This window comes from Urocitellus parryii, chromosome 4 (genome assembly GCF_045843805.1).
Source record: "Urocitellus parryii isolate mUroPar1 chromosome 4, mUroPar1.hap1, whole genome shotgun sequence".
Taxonomy (NCBI): Eukaryota; Metazoa; Chordata; class Mammalia; order Rodentia; family Sciuridae; genus Urocitellus; species Urocitellus parryii.
Window position 1 is genome coordinate 20,700,236 of NC_135534.1, and position 15,294 is coordinate 20,715,529.

Below are 15,294 nucleotides of genomic sequence, written 5' to 3' on the forward strand. Positions count from 1 at the left end.
TGCCCCATTCATCCATCCATCCATCTCTTACTATAGGCCAGGCCCATGCCTAAACAAAACAGTTTTACAGAGCTTAAAATCTAGCAGCATCACTAACACTCCCCCACACCCTGCAAAAAAAAAAAAGAAAAAGAATAAGAAGAAAGATAATGAAAGCAAGAAAGACAGAAGTCTCTCATATGTAAGTGACAAGAGATCTAAGTAGAAAGTATAATTTTCCCCAGTTTTGGCAAAAGCCAGGGTGCCAGAACAAAAACAAATGGAATAGTTCAAGGATAGCCATCTCTCTCACCTCCATTAATCTTTAAAAACAAAGCAAAACAAAAACAATAGAAAAGCGGGAATCTTGAGGATAAACCTAGGAAAACCAAGGATAAAACAAGGACTGAGAATTCCTTGCCTGGTTCTCTGGATATAAAGTAGGCAGAAGGTGGATCAAATCCTAAAAACACTAGACATATTTTCTCAAACAAAATTCAAAATAAAGTCACTGCCTTTCTGTGTCATCTGAACAAATTGAGGGACCTAAGATAAAAAGATCTCCAACCCACATGTTGACGCTGACCAGACCTTGGCCTGAAGAAGACTAAAATGCAATAATGGGCATGGTCAAGAGCTGGGTGTGCAAAAGTTCTAAGTGTAATGCACTGACACTCAAAGGTATCCAGCAAGCTTTGGTTCTCAGATTTCTATTTATGGGCATAATGAATAATAAATGAAATATGGCTAGGGATATAGCTCAGCAGTAGATGGCTTACCTAGCATGTGCAAGGCCCTGAGTTCAATGCTCACCCCTCCGCACATACCACAAAAAAGAAATAAGTGGTTGGGTCCTTTTCACAATGAGGAAAGTCTATGTCTTTTTTTTTTTTTTCTTTTTAATGGGAAGATGGCTCCACTTCCCATATGATCCACTTAATAGGATGTATGTTTGGGGATGTTTTAGGCAGTCTGTTGAAACAGTCCCTTACTCTCCTTGTTAACTAGCTGGCAGAAACTAACAAAGCTCAGTATTGGCAATGGTTTTATATCTAATCAAGGCGTGAATTCCCAACTTTGGACTACTTGGCTTGGTGTTAAAACAGACCCAGACAACCTAATAAAGGGTCTAAGTTGAAACCCAAGGCTAAGTTAGCACCAAGCTGCACAATCTGCTTGTTTCATTTTATAGACAGAAAGCCAAGAACTCACATATCCTGTGCTTCCCAATGGTTTCCCTTCCATTCTTAAAAGCTTGTTGATAGCCTGCTAATGAGGTCCCTATCTCTCCCTACTGCCTCCTTCCTCTTTGATGGGGCTGATGTTTCTGTGATCAAAGTTCTTGGACAGCCTGCATTTTGGAGTCTATGGAAAATGGGGACATGGCTATGAGAAAAAAAAAAAAAGGCTCCTCATTCTTTCATTCAACCACTACCTATTAAATGCAATCAAATGCAAGCTAGGATAGGTTGGAGGCCAGTTACAGCACAAAACCCACAGCTATTTGAGCTCTGTATTAATATTACCACTGCTATCTGCTGGGAATAATGCAGGGGCACTTGGATTGAAAGGTGAAAGGAAGTTTCATCACTGAAGCTGCTCCTCTTAAGCTAGAAATATGGATCAATGTCCTATGGTAGGGAAGCTTCAACAAGAATGCAGCAGGAGATTGCAGTGGAATAAGTACCTGTCCCAACCCTAATAGTGGCTTTTTTTTTTTTTAAAGAAATGTTTATCAGTTACTCAGCAGCCACAATGTGTGACATCAGTTTCCTGCTTCCAGTTGCAAGAATGCTGCGATCTTTAATGCCTGCTGACCCATCCTCCTTATGTAGAATTATTGAAAGAACCCTGGAATGACACACATGGCTCTAATAAATACACAGATAAATGCTCTTTGATAATAATCCTGGACTGTAAAAGATGACTGGCAAAGCTGGGCATGGTGGTGCATGCCTTTAATCCCAGCAACTCTGGAGGCTGAGGCAGGAGGATTGGAAGTTTGAAGCCAGCCTCAGCAACTCAGCAAGACCCTGTCTCAAAAAAAAAAAAAAAAAAAAAAAGGATTGGAGATGTAGCTGAGTGGTAAAGCACCTTTGTACTGGTTCAATCCCCAGTATGAAGAACAAACATTAATTGAACACCCACTATGGGCAAGGTACTATATTAGGTTTCTATGAGGCCCTTTTCCTCCATTATCAGAATTCATCTCCCACTCCCTCTTTCTGCCTACTACTCTGTTCTAACTACACTGGTCTCCCTGTTTCTCAGACCTGTCAGACATGCTCCCAACATAGGGCCTTTGTATAGCCCTTCCCTTTGCCTGACACATTCTTCCCCTAGATGTAGTCATGACTAACTACTTAGCCTTCTTCAGGTCTTTGTTCCAATCTCAGTGAAACCTAAACTAACCAACTCATTTAAAAAGTATATTCTTTCCTCCCCCATTTCTCTATCCTTTACCCTGTATTATTTTTTCCCTGTTGCACATATTATCTAATAACATACTATATGTTATTTATGAATTGATTGTCTATGTCTCTTTACCATATGTGAGCTCCATGAGTGAAAGGAAGTTTTGTTTTGTTTTGTTTTGGTCTATTTGTTCACTGATTATTCCAAGTACCTAGAGCAGTCCTTCTATATACTAGGTACTTAATAAATATTTATTAAATGAATGAATAAATAAATGGATTCAGGCATCTAATGCTCATCTTCTACTAGGGCTACATCCCACTGGTTCAATACAAAAAAGGATTTTGCTGGGCTGGAGTTGTAGCTCAGTGGCAGAGTAAGCATGTGTGAGGCACTGGGTTCGATCCTCAGCACCACATAAAAAATAAATAAATAAAATAAAAGCATTGTGTCCATCTACAACTAAAAATTATTAAAAAAAAAAAGATTTTGCCATCTTATTCTAAAATTCTCTAGGATCCAGGCTGCACACATCCTTTCTTAAGCAAATTACAGGTCACCATCACCCTCTCCTTAAATGTAATCTTCAGTATATTTCTAATGAAATTTAAATAAAGTAAACATGCCAATGGCCAATGACTGAAGAAGACTATTTCTGTAGAGTCCTCGAAAGTTACCATTTAGTTTGGTTCCTCTCTTAAGTGTTAATCTGTCCTCATCTCCCATCTTTTCACTCTCTCCACTTTTTTTCCCCTTCTATAGTTTCATTCACTCTATAGAAATGATCCCCAGATATCTATCATTTGAGTCTTTATTTTCCCAGATTCCATCCTGAATTTTCTAGGCTTGCTTAGAATTGGTTCCATCTGAATGTCTCATTAGTACCTAAAGTAAACAAGTCTGAAACTAAACTCTCTGCCTTCCCCTTAGGACAGCTTCTCTTGACTTTCTCCTTCCATTTGGACAATAACTGCCCTCCCAGTTCCTAGGCTCAAATCCTGGTACTCTTTTTGACTCATCTTTCTAAATGGGACCCATCCTTGCCTTTGCACCTAATCTAATGGATTGCTAAATCCTTCATTCTTTCTTCAATCTATTCTCATCCTTTTTACTGCTGTTATCTCATATCAGATTCCAAATTGGGCTTTTAGCTCTAACTCATTTTTTATAATCAAGCTAATTAATTTTCCTAAAGTACAGTCCTGATTTTTGTCATTCTCTTGCTCAGAAACCTTCAGTAGCTCCCCACTAGCTATTTATTTAAAGTAGAAATTCTTTGTCTTGGTATCCAAGACCCTCCAAGATTTATTCCTAAATTTCTCAGTTTGTATTCCACTGCTTCCCACCATGAATCTTGTCCTAAAATCAAATCCACGTATTCAATCCCATATATATAAAATGCATTTTCTGTCTCTTGATCTTGCTCTTTTTTTGTGTGTGCTACTAGACATTCTCCTTGCTCCATCTATTGAAAAAAAGTAACACCCTGATTGGAAAGAAAAACCCTTTTCCTACCTTTTCCTTCCTGCTGAATTCAATCCTTTTCAGTTTCTTATAATTCCAGGAATGTTCTAACTATTTTCAAGCATAAACACACATACATTTATAACTATATATATTAAATCATTTCACATGTGCTTTTCTGCAACTTGCCTCTTTTCAATTAAAAATTAAAATATGTGCACTTTTTACTCCAGCACACATAAATTACTCTTTTTCCAAATGTTTCCTACAGGTGGACATGTGATTTCCAGGAGCTTCAGTAAACATTCTTGTGCACTTTTATTTGAATACTTGTATAGATTTGTACAATAAATGCCTAATAGTGGCATTACTGGCCAGAGATTCTGTAGATTTTACATTTCAGTAACTGCCAAATTGTCCTCCTAAAAGTTTTCACCAAAAGTTTGTTGTTCAGGGGATTGAACCCAGTGACACTGGAAACTGAGCGACATCTCCAGCCCTTTTTATTTTGAGATGGGGGTCTCCCAAGTTGTGAGGCTGGCCTCCTCCAGTCTCTAGGATTACAGGTGTGCCCCACACCTTGCTGCACCAGTTATACTCTTACCAATAGAACATCTATTTTTCCATCCAAAGATTGTTGAATCTTTTTATCCTTGTCAATTTGATCAAAACAAAACAAAAATCGTATTATTTAACTTTTACCCACCCCACTCCATCACTTAAAGAGTTTGTAAACTATATGTCCTTTAAGTCTCCAAAGTCCGTTTCTTTCATAGATCCTCTCCGTCAACTTTTTCCCTTTGATTAATATCCGTGGTTTTTCACTTATGTAGCTCTCATACTACTTTGAATTCTAGTGACTTGTCTATATATTTTACTCATCCTACTACTGTAGATCGCAAAACTCCTTGGAAGTAAAGATCCAACCTTATAGAAACCTCGAAAGTACAGCTGATCCAGAATTTTGGAGACTGTATTAACCAAGCTTCTCATTATAATAAAAGGAGTATTAAGCATTTGCAGAATGCACTGCAGTTCATAAACCCCTGTCCCAGATATTCTATTTATTATACTAAATCCTTACATTAAGTTCGTAAGGAAAATATTGTTATTCCGTCTTACAGATGAGGAAGCTGAATTCCAGATTTACTAAGACAAGTGATTTGCTCAGAGCAGGTCAAAACTCAGTGTCCTGGCTCCAGTGGAATCCACTGGAATCCAGTGTCACTGCTCTTTCCACTACTTCTCAGAAATCTCTCGTTTTCCCTCAGAACCTTAACTGCACAATCGACATTTGGTGAATTCAGTGGCTCCAAAAAATAAAAAGTCATTTGTTGATAGCAACTGTAATTAAGTAAAACAAACACGCTGACAGCCCTGAATGCACAGATCTACACACACCTTTAGCTCTTCTTTGGGGATGGTCAGCAGCTTTCCCTCCAGCCACAGGCTCCCCACTTGGAAAGGAAAGGCAGCATTGGCTTCTCAGGAAAACGCGGCTGCGCGCGTCCCCTTTAAGACTGCAGGCGGCGCGTGCCCACAGTACTTTCAAATGGACCAATAAAAGGGCGATGGGCGGTCCGTCGAGGACCAATAAACAACGAGGACACTGCGGGGTGTGCGGCGGCCCAAGCGGTTTCAAACGGCTTAGAGAAGGCCCCTCGGTTCTGACCCGAAGAGGTGAGTGGGCGCTGGGCCAGACCCCCAGGCATAGGCCCGTGGATCTGGGAGCCGCGCGCGCGGGCGCGCGGAGGGTCCCAGCACCCCGGGCGGGGGCTCCGCGGACGCGCGCCTTCCTTGCCTCACGAACCCGGCAGGTCTGAGGCGGCGAAGCGGGGCGGAGGCCGGGGAACCCGCGGCTGGCAGGGCGGGGGGGGCGTGGGCGCTCGTGGGGTGGAGGCCGGGGCAGTGATTCGGGTGACCGGAGCGCGCCGCAACGGGGCGCGGGCTGCAGCTCAGGGGCACGCGGGCGGCGCCGGGCCGTGCTTGGCCGCTGAGGTGTACCGGGGCTGGGGCTGGGGCGGGGGCCCTGCGAGCCGGCCCTACCGGAGCGCGCCTCGCGTAATTGTCAAATGAATGAATGAGAGTCGCCGAGGGCTGTGGTGGTGGTGGAGGGCCTGGTCGCTTTGGAGCATGACAAGGACGGTGGTACCGGGGCCTGCCCTCACACCTGTGTCCCTACCCGCTGCGATTTTAACGATTCTGATCATTCACCGCTCCGCCCTTACATCTGGCTGGCTCTTTCAAAAGATGTCAGTAGAGTTCAGGTATCTTTCCAGCTCTGAAGGTTGGGGGGACCAATACCTTAGCCAGCAGTGTGGGTTAAGCAGGCCTTGCTACTTAAGCTGGGTGTTTGGTAAACTGGATTCTTACTTTTTAGTTTTTATTCTCTAGCTATTGAGGAGCCACCTGCTGTCGTGGTAATTGTCGGGCAGGATTTAATGCTTTTCGTTTTGTTTCTTGCATAGAAAACCAGGAAAGAGATGTTGCCAGAGTGGTGGCTGTGTGTTAGCAAATATATTCGTGTTGATGAATCTTAATGAGTTTTTCATTCAGTATCAATAGAGAGTGGAGGTTTTGCAGAACTTGCCCCAAATTTATGCATGGCTCTAATTTAATTCTCATGGGAACCAAGACATCAAATCTTGGCCCAGATATGATTCCTGTCTTATATTATACATAATTATAGTAACTGAAAATTCATTTTTGGAAAGGTGAGCTCCTCTTTTTCTCCATTTTCATCACCCTGAAAAGTCCTTCTTTGACCTAAAGAGCAGATAAACTAAGTTAATGACATTTTGAAATTTTTATTGAGTGGACAAACTGTAATGTTGTTATGAAACTTAATGATATAGGTAAAGGTGAAATCAGTATATTTTGCCAACATAAATTCAACCTGGTTGGTAAACTTGCAAATAGAAAATTTTACACAAGTTTTTAAAGGCTGTTCACTTAAGGCAATGATAAGCAAAGGCATTCCATAACAATATGCCTTATGCTTTATAGTTCATTATTTTTAAAGTTTTGATCATCAACTTTGAATTATGAACAGTGATGTGTGGTAATTCCATCATAAATACAGTGTACTATGAGGGTTCACTTTTAGCAGCACTTTTAGTTGGAGAAAATATATGAGTAACAATATTAACAAACACCTGTTCTAGGTTTTGGGAAACAATTAAAAATGATTAACATCTTTAACAATACATTTGACTAGTTTAAAAATATTGATAGGGAATGAAAACTTTATATTCAAGTAAAGCTAGACTCTCTTATGCTCCTTGGACATAATGGGGACTCATTCAACAAATACTGAGATTGATGTCTGCTTGATGTTTAAACATTGTTCTAGATCCAGGAAATGCACTGGTGAGCCAAAAAAAGACAAAGCCCCTGACCTAAGGGAGTTTGACAGTTTTATCTTTCAAATAGTTAACCGTAGCACATTGTAGTTTCTATAATCCCTCAGTCGTGTCCTGGTCCTTTAACAAAATAAATTCCCAAATACTCTTACTAGCAGTAGCTAACATTTACTGAATGCTCATTGGGGGTTACATTTTATCTTTTTTTTTTTTTAATCCTTTCAATGTTTCCTACAGGAGGAAACTGAGGAAGGTTATCCAACTTGCTCAAAATAATATAACTAAGTGATAGAAACTGAATTTGAATTCAAGTTTGTTTCTTTTTCTTTTTTAATATTTATTCTTTAGTTTTTCGGCGGACACATCTTTGTATGTGGTGCTGAGGATCGAACCTGGGCCGCATGCATGCCAGGCGAGCATGCTACCGCTTGAGCCACATCCCCAGCCCCTCAAATTTGTTTCCAAGGTCTTATTTTTATTTTTTTTTCAATTGTAGATGGACCCAATACCTTTATTTTGTTTGTTTGTTTGTTTATTTATGTGGTGCTGAGGATCAAACCCAGTGCCTCACATATATTAGGTAAGTGCTCTACCACTGAGCCACAACCCCAGCCCCAGGGCCTTATTTTTTTTTTATGGTTATACTATATGAAGTAATGAGCTCTGTTAAAGATAATTCGAGCAGATTTTGGATAGAACTCCTCCCCCTTTTAACACCTTTTATCAGAGATAAATGAAATATGAATGACAGACATAGTTTTTTGAAGGGCAGGCCAAAATTCAGTGTTTACTATGTAGAAAATGAATAGCTGTGACATTGGGTAGGGTTAAGGGGGAGCATAAAAATTGAGATTTTTCTAATAATGATAGCTTCTTGGTGATAAGTATTGGGGAGATTTAAGGTTTTAAAGTGACTCTTGTATTCTTATATCTCAAGTTCAAAATATGTTTCTTAGCTCATTCCTACCTGGGCAATTACCCTACCTACTTGATATACTTCCAGCACATTAAACTTTTTATTTTTGACCGTTGCATTTGCTCTTATATGCCTGGAACTTTCCACCTCAACGAATCTCTACCTCAAGCCTGTATTATAGGCTCCACTCAATTCTTAACTCAAATGTTATTTATTTAAAGAGACATTTTTCTTTTTTTTTAATATTTATTTTTTAGGTGTAGATGGACACAACACAACGCCTTTATTTTTATGTGGTGCTGAGGTTTGAACCCAGGTTCCACCCGAGCCAGGCGAGTGCTCTACCTCTAAGCCACAATCCCAGCCCCAAAGAGACATTTTTCTAAATTACCAATTAGAGTAATATCCTTGTCAACAATCACCTCATTTTCCTCTTTATTATTATGTGATAGGTCACTTATTGTTTGCTTGTGTCAGATTCCCTGACAGAAAAAAAAGCACAACATATTTTTTTTTCCTCCTTGAGTTTACCTCAATATCTCAAGTAGTTCCTGGAACAATGTAGGTGGTCAAAAAGTATTTAGCATGTTTGAGATTGTGGGTTTGGTCCCCTTTGCACCAACACCACTACAGGGAAAAAAAAGTATTTGTTGAACAAATGACCAAAACTAGTATAGTCTTTTCTATGTGATGAAGTAATACAGTATATAATAAACAGTGGGCTGTCTCAGTATCTTATCTGTATATCCATCTATCTGTCACAGTACTGGAGACTGAACCCAGTGTGAATCACTGAGCTACATGCCCAGCCCTTTGATTTATTTTATTTTGAGACATGGTCTCACAAAATTGCCCAGGCTGGCCTTGAACTTGGTTTCCTTCTGCCTCAGCCTCATGAGTTGCTGGGATTACAGGTGTGTGCTTCCACACTCATCTTTTTTTTCCAATTAAAAAAAAATTAGTCTAGTTTTGGGGGGCACTAATTAAATATATTGTAGGATATTCTGCTGGGATTTCTCTGAATTTCTTTTTTCTTTGTGATTAGACTGAGGCTCTGGGTTTTTGGTAGGAAGATTACAGAGGTAAAGGACCATTTTTACCTCATTAAGGGTACATACTATCAATATGATTTATGACTTAATATTGACTTCATTTACGGGACTGAAGTAGTGTTTGTAAAGTTTTGCCACTGTAAAATTACTCTTTTTCATCTTTTTCTATACTGTGCTCTTGAAAAGGAAGTCACTGTGCAGCCCACACTTAAGGAATGCGAGTTATGTTCCTTGACTTTTAAGGTGGTGTATCTGTACAATTTATTTGGAATTCCAGATAGAAGATTTGTCTCTCCCTCCATTTATTTAGTCAAGTATTTGTTTATATCACTAAAGGCTCAAGGATATTTATTTTATATTTTGGGCTGCATTCCAGTACTACTATATGTTGTTGCTCAAATTGTTCTAGCTTAGTCCGTTGATGGCTGTTTTAGTTGACTTCTAGTCTATTCCCTTCTGACATATCTGTGTTGGGGGGAGAGGGGTGTACCCAGGGCCTTGTATGTACTAGGCAAGTGCTAAGCTACATCCCTAGACCTTTTTTTTTTTTTTTTTTTTAACAGAGTCTTGCTGAGTTGCCTAGACTGGCTTCAAAATTACAATCCTTCTGCCTCAGCCCCCTGTAGCTGGATTTACAGGCATGTGCAAACACTCCTGGCTCTGTATATGTGTGTTGATCGATTGATGTGCTTGATATTTGAGTACTTTCCTATACTGCAAGATGCTCTAGGTTCCTCTTGTATATTTCCTGTACCTGAGTCAGTATTTTATTGGAGAATGAAATTTATTAGAAACCAAGACCTGGGAACTAAGTGTTCTCATTGCTGCTGGGATATCATTTTTTTTTTAAGCCTTTTAAGTTGACAGAGCAAGGAAATTACTCTATTTTGGATTTTAAATGTCCCCAAAGGGCTGTATCTTACAGATTTAGTTCCCAGTTAAGTTTTTTTGTTGTTGTTGTTTTGTTTTTTTTGGTGCTGGGGATTGAATCCAGGGGGCCCTAGCCCTTTTTAAAAAGTATTATATGTCCTTATATGCACAAGGCCCTGGATTCAATCCCTAGCACCCCCCCACCAAAAAAAAAAAAAAAAAAGTGTGTGTGTATATTTTGTACCCAGGGTACTTAACTGCTGAGCCACATCTCTAGTCCTTTTTTTTTTTTTTTTTTTGAGATTGGGTCTCACTGAGTTTCTTAGGTCTTCACTAAGTTGCTGAGGCTGATCTTGAACTTCCAAACCTCCTGCCGCAACCTCCCAAATTACTGGGATTATAGGTGTGTGCTACTGTGCCCAGCTAATTCCCAGTTTGGCATTCTTGAGAGCAGGTGGAAACTTTAGAGATGGGGCCTAGTGAGAGGTCTTCCAGTCATTGGGTGTGTGCATTTGAAGGGGGCATTTGGACCCCAGCCCTTACCCTTCCCATCTTGTACTTCATGGCTGTGAGGTGATATAAGTAGGCCTACAAGCAACAGGGCTAATCAGTCATGGACTGAAACCTCCAAAACTATGAGTCAGAATAAACCTTTTCTCTTTATTAGTTGATTTATTTGTTATAAAAGAAAGTTGATTAACAGAATAATATGTATATATGTTAACCCCAGGTATATTAGAGGTATCTATAAATATTTTTTAAATGTGGCCATCTGTATGTATATTAATTTAAATATGAGTGCTTACAGATATCTCCAAATATGATTCATTACCACATGAATCATTCTATCCTCCTTCCCTTGCTAATATATGAATTTCTACTTCAACAGTGAAAAGCCTGGGACTTGTACCATTTATTTAGTTATTCAGAGTTGTTCATAAATCTGTGTATATATTAGAATTATTACTTTGGACTCCAATGGAAAACAATTTTAGAGTACAGTGCTTTTGCCTTTAGTTTTATGAATTCTACTTATTTCTGAAGTCATTTTAATCTCCTAAATATCTTATTATTTTTTTGGTACTGGGGATTAAACTCAGGGCAGTCTACCAATGAGTTACATCCCCAGTCCTTTTTATCTTTTTGTTTTGAGACCATATCTCACTAAATTTCTTAGGCTGTCCTGGCAATTTGTTGTCCTTCTGCCTCAGCTTCCTAATTTGATAGGGTTATAGGCATGTACCTCTGTTCCCATCCTTAATGTCTTTTTAAAATTTGCACACAATAGGCCAGGTACAATACCGAACACTTATAATCCCAGCAGTTTGGGAGGTGGAGACAGGAGGATGGTGAGTTCACAGCCACCCGTGCATGGCAATAGCAAGGCTCAGTGAGACCCTGTCTCTAAATAATAGGGTTGGGGATGTGGCTCAGTGGTCGAGTATCCCTGAATTCAATCCCTGGTCCCCCCTCCCAATAAATAAAAATAAATTTGCACATAATAAAATTTACTCTTGTTAAAGTCTGTAGGTTTTGACAGATGCATAATGTTATTTGTCCACCATTATAAGATCATGGAATAATAGGCTATGGTGCAGACATGGTCAGGTTCATATACAACCAGTTCCAGAAATGACATCAAAGAACCCTGATCACAAAGATGTGAGTCTATTCACAAAGGTATGCATCTCTTAAGGGATAGGCCTTGAGAGGAGCATATGTTTTGCCAATAAATACAAGAAGGACCTGAAGAAGATGCAGGCCAACAGCACCAAGGCTCTGAGTGTATCTGCTCAGGCTGTGAAAGACCTCGTAAATCCCAAGGAGGTTAAGCCCAAGATCAATGGTAGAGCGCTTGCCTTGCATGAATGAGGCCCTGGGTTCAATTCCCAGCAATGGGGGAAAAATGTTATGGGTAAGATGCTAAGATGCTTATTGTGTTACCCAAGGTCACACAGTAAGAGGCAAAGTGAACTAACTCTAGCATCTATGTAGGTAAGACAATGGAACTGCCACTGCCGCAGTCTGGCTGGGCACAAATCACCGAGAGGGCACAAAGCACTTCCTGTTCAAATGTTGTTGTTGTAGATGGACACAATACCTTTATTTTTTTTAATGTGGTGCTGAGAATCAAACCCAGTGCCTCACAGGTTTTTTTGTTAAGTAAGCTACAACCCCAGCCCTCTCTCTCTTTGTAATCCCAGCTCAAGTTTAATTGTGCTAACAGCACAGGACAACCACCCCAGTAGACAACACCCCAGGGTTGCACTAGTCCTTCTGTTATCACACTGGCAGACAGAGGCGTTTATCATGGAGATTCCATGGACACCTTTGGAAAGATGAGCTGACCTGAAGCTGAAGTTAGAGCTGAAGCTTCAGGTACAGCCTAGGCATGGGCCTTGGTCTAAACACTGGCCTTTAGCCAGCAAAGCCAGAAACCCACCTTACCAATGTCTGTCCTTTGGAATCTAAATTTCTACTTGAAAAATTTTTAATTGTCTTGATAACCCTGAGGTAGATACTATTGTAACCAGAAAATGGCTGAGTCTTATGTGAGGTAGGTATAAGTTTTTAATTCAATTGGGTAAATTTCTAGGAGCATAATTGCTGGATCATATAGTAAGAAACCCCCAGATTATCTTCCAACGTGACTATACCACTTTACATTCCTATCAGCAATGAATGAGATTTCCTGTTAGTCCACAGTCTTTTTTTTTAATATAAACACACACACACACATACACACACACGTGTGTGTGTGTGTATTTTTTTAGTTGTCAATGGACCTTTATCTTATTTATATGTGATGCTGAGAATCTAACCTAGTACCTTACACATACTAGGCTAGTGCTCTGCCACTGAGCCACAACCCCAACCCCTGACATCCCACATTCTTGACAGCACTTAGTTTTATAATTTTATTTTAATTTTAGTCATCCTAGTAGGTATAGCTCCCACTTTAAACATTTTTTTGTTTTTCTTTTTTAAAAATTTTTTTTTAATTTATTTTCTAGTTGTAGTTGGACACAATACATTTATTTTATTTATTTATTTTTATGTGATGCTGAGGATTGAACCCAGGGCCTCACATGTGCTAGGCAAGTGCTCTACCACTGAGCCACAACCCCAACCCAATTTTTTTGTTTTCATGACATTGACTTTGTTTTTGAAGACAATGGTAATTTAGTAAGAGGAAATTTTTTAAAATAAAATTTTCATTTTGGGGGCTGGTGCTATAGCTCAGTGGTAGAGTGCCTGCCTCGAATATGTGGGACACTGGGTTTAATCCTCAGCACCACGTAAAAATAAATAAATAAAGATATTGTGTCCATCTACAACTAAAAAGATATACATATTTTTTTTAAAAAATTTTCATTTTGGGATAATTTTAGAATTAAAGAAAAGTTGCAAAAGTGAAGCTGGGCTTGGTATCACATACCTGTAATCCCAGCAACTCAGGAAGCTGAAGCAAGAGGATCACAAGTTCAAGGCCAGCCTCAACAACTTAGTGAGATCCTGTCTCAAAAAAAACAAAAACAAAAAAGCTGGGGATTTTACTCAGAGGTAAAGTACCCTTGAGTTCAATCTCTACTACCAGATATATAGATTTCCTCTCACACTGTACCATGTTGTTAACATCATATATAGTACATTTTATCAAAACTCAAGCATAAACATAGGTACATTTTTTTTTTCCAATACTGGAATATTGAAATCAGGGCCTTCCTTGCACATAATAGGCGAGTGCTCTACCACTGAGCTACATCTCAGCCCCTTTTATTTTATTTATTTACTTTTTAAATACATTTATTTATTTATTTCTATGTGGGGCTGAGGATTGAACCCAGTGCCTCATACATATTAGGCAATCATTTTACCCACTGAGCTATAACTCCAGCCCCTCCAACCCTTTTTATTTTTATTTATTTATTTATATGTTGGTATCAGGGATTGAACTCAGGGGAACTCAGCCATTGAGCCACATCCATAGCCCTAGATTCTAGATTGTATTTTTATTTAGGGACAGGGTCTCACTGAGTTGCTTAATGCCTCAACTTTGTTGAGGTTGGCTTTGAACTTACTATCCTCCTGTCTCAACCACCCCAGCCGCTGGGATTATAAGCATGCACCATGGCACCCTTCCGGCCCTTCAGCCCTTTTTAAATTTTTATTTTGAGACAGGGCCCTGATAGGTTGCCCAGGATGACCTTGAAATTGTGATACCCCTGCTCAACCTTCCAAGTAACTGAGTGTGTGCCACCATGCCTGGTGGTACATTACTTTTAAAAAAACACCATATTTTGTTTGGATTTCAACAGTTCTTCTATTCATAATCCGTATTTCAGGATCCAGTCCAGTGATGTCTCCCTTAGTCTCCTCTAGTCTTTTGGTAATTTCTCAGTCTTTCCTTATCTTCCTGTCTTTGATGAATTTGAGGAGTATTAGTCAGAGCTTCTTTGTCCCTTTCACATACACCCATCTTTTTCTTTTTAAATACTTACTTTATGGTACTACATACAAGATGCTCCAGGCTCATCTTTTTTTATCCCTGCTCCACCCCTAGAATTAGACATTTCTCCAAGGAACTCTGGCTTCTTTTACTGGGTGGTAGTATTTCTGAATACTACCAAGATCCAGGTACTTGTTGCTACTGGGTGTCATAAATGGACCCTCTCAGCTGAAAATATTAGGTAATATATGTAAACTAATCCCCATAGATGTGTTATTATTTCTGTGTCTTTCTATCTGTATTTATATTAAGCTAAATATGAAATGATACAGATTCTCCCACTTTCAGAGGAAATTTAGGTCATGAACAAATGGCCTCTGTAATTTGTCTTACTGAGATCTTTTTCTCCCTGATAATACCTTTCAAGTGCCACAGAAAACATTGTTTTCTGTGACTTGGCAACATGTGTGTTCCTGGCTTATGGTCTTTGTTTAGATATGCATTCAAAGCACAAATTTTGATTCAGTTGGAATGGTCCTACATTTCTGGTATACATATAATAGCAGATAAACCATGATGACCATTTGTATCTTAAAATATGAATTTTTTTTTACTTTGAGAAGAAATAAGAAACCTATTTCTTTGATATCTTAGTAATATTTCTTAGAGGTTGTAATTAATTAACGTGACTTTTAGATCCTTTATTTATTTATTTTGGTACCAGGAATTGAACCTAGGAGCACTTAACCATTGAGCCACATCCCCAGCCTATTTTTGTATTTTATT

At 39.3% G+C, this 15,294-nt stretch overlaps 1 protein-coding gene across 3 annotated transcripts in view; it reads left to right on the forward strand.

Moving 5' to 3' along the window:
- Positions 1-5,469: 5,469 nt before the first annotated feature.
- Positions 5,470-15,294, forward strand: part of Ckap5 (cytoskeleton associated protein 5) — a 103,064-nt gene continuing 93,239 nt past the window's right edge. Inside the window, exon 1 of one of the 3 annotated variants that reach the window (XM_077798116.1) lies at positions 5,470-5,538. The gene's annotated coding sequence lies outside the window, so the exon portion shown is untranslated. Of the gene's footprint in view, positions 5,539-5,658; positions 5,676-6,106; positions 6,126-15,294 lie in introns of those variants that run through there. The other 2 variants (XM_077798120.1, XM_077798119.1) reach the window with 2 other exon arrangements.